Source organism: Peromyscus eremicus, chromosome 1 (assembly GCF_949786415.1).
Source record: "Peromyscus eremicus chromosome 1, PerEre_H2_v1, whole genome shotgun sequence".
NCBI classification, from domain to species: Eukaryota; Metazoa; Chordata; class Mammalia; order Rodentia; family Cricetidae; genus Peromyscus; species Peromyscus eremicus.
The window spans coordinates 16,966,192-16,974,788 of record NC_081416.1 but is presented as its reverse complement, the minus strand read 5'-3'; positions in this window follow the sequence as shown (position 1 = coordinate 16,974,788).

The following is an 8,597-nucleotide window of genomic DNA, read 5'->3' as shown; positions in this document are numbered from 1 at the left end:
GCTAACAACCATCTGTAACTCCAGGTCCAGGGAATGCAATGCCTCTTTTGACCTCCACAGGCTCCGGTATGCAGGGATACACAGACTTATACTCAAGCACACACATACACACATAAAATAAATAAATATAAGTCTATCCCAAATAATACACAGGATTACTTATACTAAGGATTTACTTGTATATATCTGAAATTGCATTTTATCCGGCTCTCTGGGGGTTGAGTAACAGTCAAAGTCAGTCCTGCCTCTTTTTCCCAAGAAAAACTGAAAAGCTTTTGAGGAGGAGATAGCCTCAGTATGAGTGCTGAGGTATATTCCTGTAATATATTCCAGCAATAGGGAGGCTCAGACTTTAAATAAATAAATAAACTTTAGCTTTCTGATCTTCATTGTGCAGCTTGGCATTAGTGAATTCCGTAGTCCAGGCAGAGGGAGGATCAAATATGTAGTTCCACCCATGTCTAAGACTTACTCGCCTTTAATCCCAGCATTCAAGAGGCAGAGGCAGATGGATCTCTGTGAGTTCAAGGTCACCTTGGTCTACATTGTGAGTTCCAGGACAGCTGGGGCTACACAGAGAAACCCTGTCTATAAAAACAACAACAAGGGGCTGGAGAGATGGCTCAATGGTTAGAGCACTGGCTGCTCTTCCGGAGGACCCAGGTTCAATTCCCAGCACCCACATGGCAGCTCACAACTGTCTGTAAGTTCAGATCTCCAGGATCTGACATCTTCACATCAATGCATATAAAATAAAGTTAAAATAAATTAAAAAAAACAACAACAAACAAATAAGCAACAACAATAAAGAAACTCTGGGCTGGAGAGATAGCTCAGAGGTTAAGAGCACTGACTGCTCTTCCAGAGGACCTGAGTTCAATTCCCAGCAACCACATGGTGGCTCACAACCATCTGTAATGAGATCTGGTGCCCTCTTCTGGCCTGCAGTCATACGTGCTGTATACATAATATATAAGTAAATCTTTAAAAAAAAAAAAGAAAGAAAGAAAGAAAGAAAGAAAGAAAGAAAGAAACTCTGTCTGGAAAAATTTTTTAAAAACTAAAAAACACCTTACTGGAGCTGGAGAGATAGCTCAGTGATCAAGAAAACTTGCAGAGGACCTGGGTTTGGTTTCCAGCACCCATACAGTGGGTCAGAACTGTCCATAACTCCAGTTACAGGGGATCTGATGTCCTCTTCTGACTCCTTGGTCACCAGGAACATAAGTGGTACACAGACACACATGTAGGCAAAACACTCAGACACCTAAAATAAACACATTTTTAAAAGATAATTATTCCTTTTTTACTGTATGTGTATGGATATTTTGCCCTCCCTCCCTTCTTCCCTCCCTCCCTTCCTTCCTTTCAGCCGGGCCTCATTCTGTAGCCAATCTGGTCTTGAACTCACTATGTAACCCAGGCTGGCCTTGAACTCTTAGCAATCCTCCTGCTTCACTCATGGAGTGCTGGTATTACAGGCCTGAACCATCAGGCCCAGCTAAGGTCTGAGACCTCTGAAGGTCCGGCCCTAGCACCGCATTTGAGACCACAGCCAAACTCTGAATGGCCCAGGAAACAGGTGATGGAGGAGGCAGCTTTTTTTCACCCCTTAGCGCCCGCCCCCTCCCCCATTATTATGGTCCACCCTGGCCAGCCACCTGCCCTGGCTCCACTCTGGCTCCCATTGCCATCCTTGGCAGCTGAACTCTGCTGGGCTCCACCCCAGGCTCCATCGCGCTCTCTCCAGCGCCTGCTCAGGCGTTTGCTCTCTTTGCTCCCGATGGGCTCACATTCCTACTCCCAGCTTGCTTGTTCTGCTTGCTCCGGGCGTCTCCCTACTGAAGAATTATGTTGCATAAAGCAGCCGCCACCATCTTGAACTGGCAGTGAACTTTGCTTTCTACATATAAATACAGATAGCAATCACACCCCAATCAGCGCCGAGGCTTCGGGGCATCATCTCAGCAACTCTAACTTTCCCATTACGATAATGTGATTTTCACTCAGTCTATAATATCACCAGCCATGAATAAAGCAACTGGCTCTCTCTGCCTCTCTCCTCCCCACCCCCCTTTCTCTGCCTCTCCCCACCCTCCTGTCTCTTTTCTTTTCCTTCCTCTTGCCTTCTCCCCTGTCTCTCTCTGCAGCCCTCCTGGTAACGTCTCCATCTCTGTCTGCATCTCTGAGCATCTCAGTCTTCATCTCCTAGTCTCTCTCTCTCTCTCTCTCTCTCTCTCTCTCTCTCTCTCTCTCTCTTCCCCCCCCCCCCCGCCCCCGGGACTCACATTCCCTAAATACTAATGGTGGGGATTTGCAGTGCCCTTGGGGTTGTTTTAAATTCTGCTCCCCAGCCCTGCCATCATCTGCCTTTGCCTGAAGGTGAGAATCTGCCAGGGGTGGGGAGCAGGGGTGAGAATGGCTGGCTGCTAGACTTGGGGGGTGAGGAGGTGGGGAGGGGAGGCTATGAATTCCATCTTATCTCCTTGTTCCTTCCCTTAGGTACCAGGACGGCTCCCATCAAGAATGCCCAAGCCACAGGATTCAGCTAGGGAGATATGAGACAGTCTCATTTAGGAGCGGGTTCTAGAGGCTCTGAAAAGAGGAGGGCCAGGTCCTGTCTCCCAGAACCTCTTCTGAGTCCAGCTCAGTCCCTGGCAGAGCTGTCCAGGCTAAAGGTGCCCTTCAGGACCTGGAGAGAAAAGGCTGCAGATCCTTGATCAAGGTGTCAGTCACCCTTTCTGCTCTGAAGAGGAATTCTCTCTCCTTTGTAGGGACCACCCCAAACCCAGGTTGGTAGGGAGATGGTACTTTGGTCGTTTTTCTGTACCCTCTGGATTTGCTTACCATTCTGCCCTCCTTCCTGGATTTTTTTTTTTTTTATTAGTTGTGGCACCATGGACAGTGCTCCTGATTTCTCTAAGCCCCAGTGTCCTCATCTATAAAATGAGAATTACATGAAACATAGTGTGATGGCACAGGCCTCCAATCCCAGAACTCAGGGGTTGGGGCAAGATCAAACCTCAAGGTCATCATCAGCTACATAGAGTTCAAGGCCAGCCTGGGCTATGAGAGACTGTGTTTAAGGTGTGTGTGTGTGTGTGTGTGTGTGTGTGTGTGTGTGTGTGTGTATCTGGTGCGGGTTGGGGGTGGGGAGGAGATGTGGTGGCGGGAATACACCTTTAGTCCCAGAACTGGGGAGGCAGAGGCAGGATCTCTGTGAGTTCAAGGTCAGCCTGGTCTACAGAGTGAGTTCCAGGACAGCCAGGGATACACAGAGAGGCCCTGTGTTGAAAAACAAAAACAAACAAAAAGAGTTGGGGACATAATAATAGCACCTACTATCTACTCTCTGAATTATATGATGTGGGTGACACTGGTTTCCGCCCCCCCGCCCCCCTGCTTTTTTTTTTTTTTCTTGAGATAGGGTTTCTCTGTGTAGCCCTGGCTGTCCTGGAACTCACTCTGCAGACCAGGCTGAACTTGAACTCACAGAGATCCACCTACCTCTGCCTCTAAGTGCTGTGATTAAAGGTTGTGCCACCATCACCCCAACTGACTTTTTTTTGGGGGGAGGGGACAGGGTCTCACTATGTAGCCCTGACTGGCCTAGAACTTGCTATGTAGACTAGGCTGGTCATAAACTCAGAGAGATCCAAATGCTTCTGCCTCCCAAGTGCTGGGATCAAAGGTATGTACTACCACATCTGGCTCAAAAAGTGATTTTTGAATGTGCTGTCTTAAGCGGAGTGACCAATTAGGATTAGACATCTGCATCCTATTTCTGTAGTTCTAAATGTTCTGCTTGCTTGACTTTAGTTTTTCCTGGAGTCTCTCTGAAAGTTCCTTTGGAAGTATTCCAATGTGAACTCATATGGAAGAGAAGAGTGGTATTCACCTCCTTCAGGACAGGAATGGGTCTCAGTGCTGCAGAAGTCAGAGCTGGGCCTGGGCACCCAGCATCACTCAGGCAAATTCAGTGTCTGGCCAGAGACTGATTTGGGTCCCTTCCCTCACACTTAGTGTCTTAGTTAGGGTCTTTATTGCTGTGAAGAGACACCATGACCACAGCAACTCTTATAAAGAAAAAAACATTTCACTGGGGTAGCTCACTCACAGTTCAGAGGTTCAGTCGTTATTATCATGGTGGGATATGACAGTATGCAGGCAGACATGGCCCTGGAGAAGTAGCTGAGATTCCTACATTTTTCAGGCAACAGGAAGTGGACTAAAATGCTGGGTTGTATCTTGAGCATACATGAGACCTCAAAGCTTGCCTTCCACAGTGACACACTTCCTCCAACAAGGCTATACCCACTGAAGCAAAGCCACACCTCCCAATAGTGCCACTTCCTTTGGGGACCATTTTCTTTCAAACCATCACACTTAGCCTCTCTGCCTTGGCTATAAGGGTGATGCTAATCCTTTGAGGTCCAGAAACCAGAGCATCCTTACTCAAGGGCTTTAGCTAAGGGAGGGGATGGTCTGTGAACTCACAAGAGGACTGAGTCTAGTCTTCTTGCATAAGGAATAAGACAAGGTCCATGCTTTCTAAGAGGTCACAGTCCAGAGAGGGAGGCAGATGTGAAAACAGGCAAGTCAGAACATAGGGTGTTAGTTAGCTTTTGTCACTGTGACCAAAACACCCAACATAAGTAATTCTCAGGAAGAAAGACTTACTTTGCTCATGGCCTTAGAGGGTTCAGCCTATCATGAGGTAGGGGTGGGTAGTGTTCCTCCGAGCAGAGCTCTGCACTTCACAGTGGGCCAGAAGTCAGGAAGAAGGGGATGCCAGCACACAGCTCTTCCTTCTTCATCCTCTTGGCTCACAGGGATAGTGCCACCACTGTTCACTTTCCTCTTAGTTAATCCTCTCTGACACACCCTCATACACACATTAAGAGTGACTCAGTCTGGATTCTAAATCCAGCCACTTGGCTATGAAGATAAACATCAATGTGAGAGCTACTCAAAGCTGCAAGGCACAGGAAGACAACAAGAAGGAGCTGTCCTTTCCAGCTGAAGATCAGGAGGCAGGGCTCCTGGAGGAGGTAGGGCTGGAGAGCAGGGAGGGCATTATTCCATCCTAGCCTAGCCTAGCCTGGCCTAGCCTGGTCTATTCTATTCTTTATGCATATGGTTGTTTGGCCTGGGTACTACTTGTATGCCTGGTGTCCACAAAGCCCTGGGGAAGGTGGATGATCCTCTGGAACTGGAGCTAGAGATGGTTGTGAGCCATCATGTGGATGCTGGGATTGAACCCAGGTCCTCTGCAAGAACAAGTGCTCTTAACTGCTGAGCCATCTCTCCAACCCAACTATCATATTTTTTGCCCTGAGTGAATGATTCAAAGAAGATGGAGACTAGAAGTAGAATAGGCTTGGGATAAATAAATAAAAGGCAGTAAGTTTTTTGTTGTTGGTACTATTCTTTATTTCTGTTTGTGGTTTTGTTTTGTCTTGAGACCAGGTCTCATCACGCAGCCTGGTTATCTTGGAACTCACTGTGTAGACCACACTGATTTCAAATTCACAGAGATCAACCTGCCTCTGCCTTCTGCCTTCTGGGACGATGGATGCCCAGTGTCCATCATTATCATCTTAAATCTAGTGAGCAGAAACAAGCTTCAAGGCCCCTGCAGACTACAGCTAACCTTTGGCATTGCCTGTTTTGTAGAGGGCCAAGCAAGAGAGGACTCCGTGTGGGCCCTAGCTGTCAAGGTGGTCTCTCTCTCTCTCTCTTTTTTATTTGTTTGTTTGTTTTTTGTTGTTGTTGTTGTTTTTGTTTTTTGAGACAGGGTTTCTCTGTGAAACAGTCTTGGCTGTCCTGGAACTCACTCTGTAGACCAGGCTGGCCTCGAACTCACAGAGATCCTCCTGCCTCTGCCTCCCGAGTGCTGGGATTAAAGGTGTGCGCCACCACAGCCTGGCTAGGGTGGTCTCCTAAGGAGCCAGCTCCCCTCTCCTTTCTTCCTTTGGTTTCCTTTCCTCCAGTCTTCTCTCCTAAGTCATTTACCACTCTTCTCACTTCCCTTTCTTCCAGGCCACAGGGCTAAGTGGAACTGATACTCTACCTTCGTTTTTGGTTGGGGCAAAAGTCTCACCCATTTAGGATGGCCACCTGAGGGGCATCTAGACAGCAACTTCTTCATTCACCAGCCTGAGGTAGACAAGCAATGAGGCCTTTGGAGGGGGAAGGAGGTAGATGGGGTAGAAGAAACAGAGGATTGATCATCCTGAGCAGGAGGGGCTGGAGAGATGGCTCAGCGGTTAAGAGCACTGACTGTTCTTCCAGAGGACCCAGGTTCAATTCCCAGCACCCACATGGCAGCTCACAACTGTCTGGAACTCCATTTCCAGGGGATCCGACACCCGCATGCAGAAAAAGTCCACAGAGAAGCACAGGGAGAGAGAGCCGTTGAGGAGGATGGAGATGAGAAGGTGCCTTCACAAAAAGGCAAAGTGAGACTGACTTCTGAGTCCTGGAATTCAACCCGCCAGAGTCACCCGCCCTTTAAAAACAGACCACACGCTGGGCGTGTTATCTCAGGCCTGCAATGGGGAGGCTGAGACAGGAGAATCTCTGTAAGTTTGAAACTACTGAGGTAACGGAATAAGACTCTCTCAAAAACAAAAGGACAACGACCCGACGAATCATGTTCACTTGTAGTTCTAGGGAAGCCAGGCAGCGTGGCTGCGAGTTCACAGCCAGCCTGGGCCGAGAGAGAACTCGGACAAACAGAGCAAACAAAATAAACACACAGCAAGTATTTCTCAGAACCTTTCAATCAGAGTGTCTGTGAGGAGACCCAGAGCATTGTGGCTTTTCCAGCTTCCCAGCTGCTTCTAGTGTCTAGCCATGTTAGAGCTGCAGCCTGCAGGAAAGGTCTCTGGAAGCTGCACCTGGTGGCACAAGCCTGTAATTGATTGTAGTTCTTGGGAAGCTGAGGCAGAAGGATCAAGAGCAAGGCTAGCTTGGGCTACATAGTGAGCTCAAGCCTAGCCTGGGCTACATACATTCATCTCAAAAATAGTGAGGAGGAGCTGGATATGGTGGCACATGCCTTTAATCCCAGCACTTCTCTGTGAGTTCGAGGACAGCCTGGTCTACAGAGTGAGTGCCAGGACAGGCAGGGCTACACAGAGAAACCCTGTCTCAAAAAACAAAAGCAAACAAACAAACAAACAAAAAAAAAAAACCAGTATTAAAAGAATTTCAAGGCCCTCCCTGTCCATTTCTACTTGGGTGGTCTTGACAACACATCAGATCTCATTGACCTCAGTTTCTTTATCTTTAAAAAATAGGACTCTCAACTTTACCTACTACATTATACAAATTAATAAGCTTAGGGAGACAGTTGGACTTGATATAAATTGTTAATTACATAATTCTACTATTTTTTAAGCTAGGATGCTGTGTGGAAATGTGGTCAAGTTAAGTAATACAAAGGGGGCTGGGAGATAGCTGAGCAGGCTGAGTATTTGGTCTAGTGCACAAAGCCCTCAGTTCTATTCCTAGAAGTATATAACTGAGTGTGGTGGTAATGCCTAAGGTCCCAGTACTCGGAAGGTAGAGAAGGAGAATCAGAAGTTCAGGATCATCTTCAGCTATGTATTAAGTTCAAGGTCAGCTTGGGCTACTTGAGACCTCATCAAAAAATAAAGAAAAAAAGAATATTATATGCAGAGAGACAGAAAACAAGCACACATATTAGGAAGGCAAGTGCATTGAGTATAGGCACAAACCACAGAGAGGGGCTGGTGGGTTCTGAAAGCAGAGATGTGCCTTTATAGACATAGACTTTTATGATTTTTAGCTTTCAGAATACGCCATTAAAATATGAGGAGATGAACTACAGTGGTGTGTGTGTGTGTGTGTGTGTGTGTGTGTGTGTGAACGATTGCTAAAGTGCAGCATCATTTGAGTCTGCCTGTCTGCCTATCAGAAACGTCATCTATAACCTTCACCTTGCAGTTTAATCTCCCCTGCCTCCCCTCGGGCCCTGTTCTGACATTTGAAACCCCATAAATGACAGTAGTGCTCCAAGCCATTTTGAAAAAAGCCAAGCATTTGGAAAACACGTGCGCGCGCGCGCACGCGCGCGCGCACACACACACACAAACACACACCTAAATCCTCCTTCTCCAGAACACATGCTCACTCTCGAGATCATAAGTGGAATCACACACAACCTCATACCTCTGTACTGGCCAATTTAGAAGAAGTCAAAATGACTGCTACTGGTCAAAAAATGTGTATAAGTGTGACATCAGGACATAAGTGCACAGAAGAATGGCTGTGTCTGGTGTCTGTGCATGAACTCCAGAGGACACACAGCAGTGGATACGGTTCGTCTCTCACCCTCAAGCCCAATCCACTCCTCTGTGCCTTGGCCTTGAGAGAAGAAGAAAGACCCTGGGGTCCTTGAAAGGCTAGTGGGGTTTGTACCATATGGAAGAGCAGTATGTTTTTAAACCACTGAACCATCTCTCTAGCCCAATAACTCATTTAAAAAATATTTTTGTGCTGGTGGTGGTGGCACATACCTTTAATCCCAGCACTTGGGAGGCAGAGCCAGGCGGATCTCTGTGAGATCG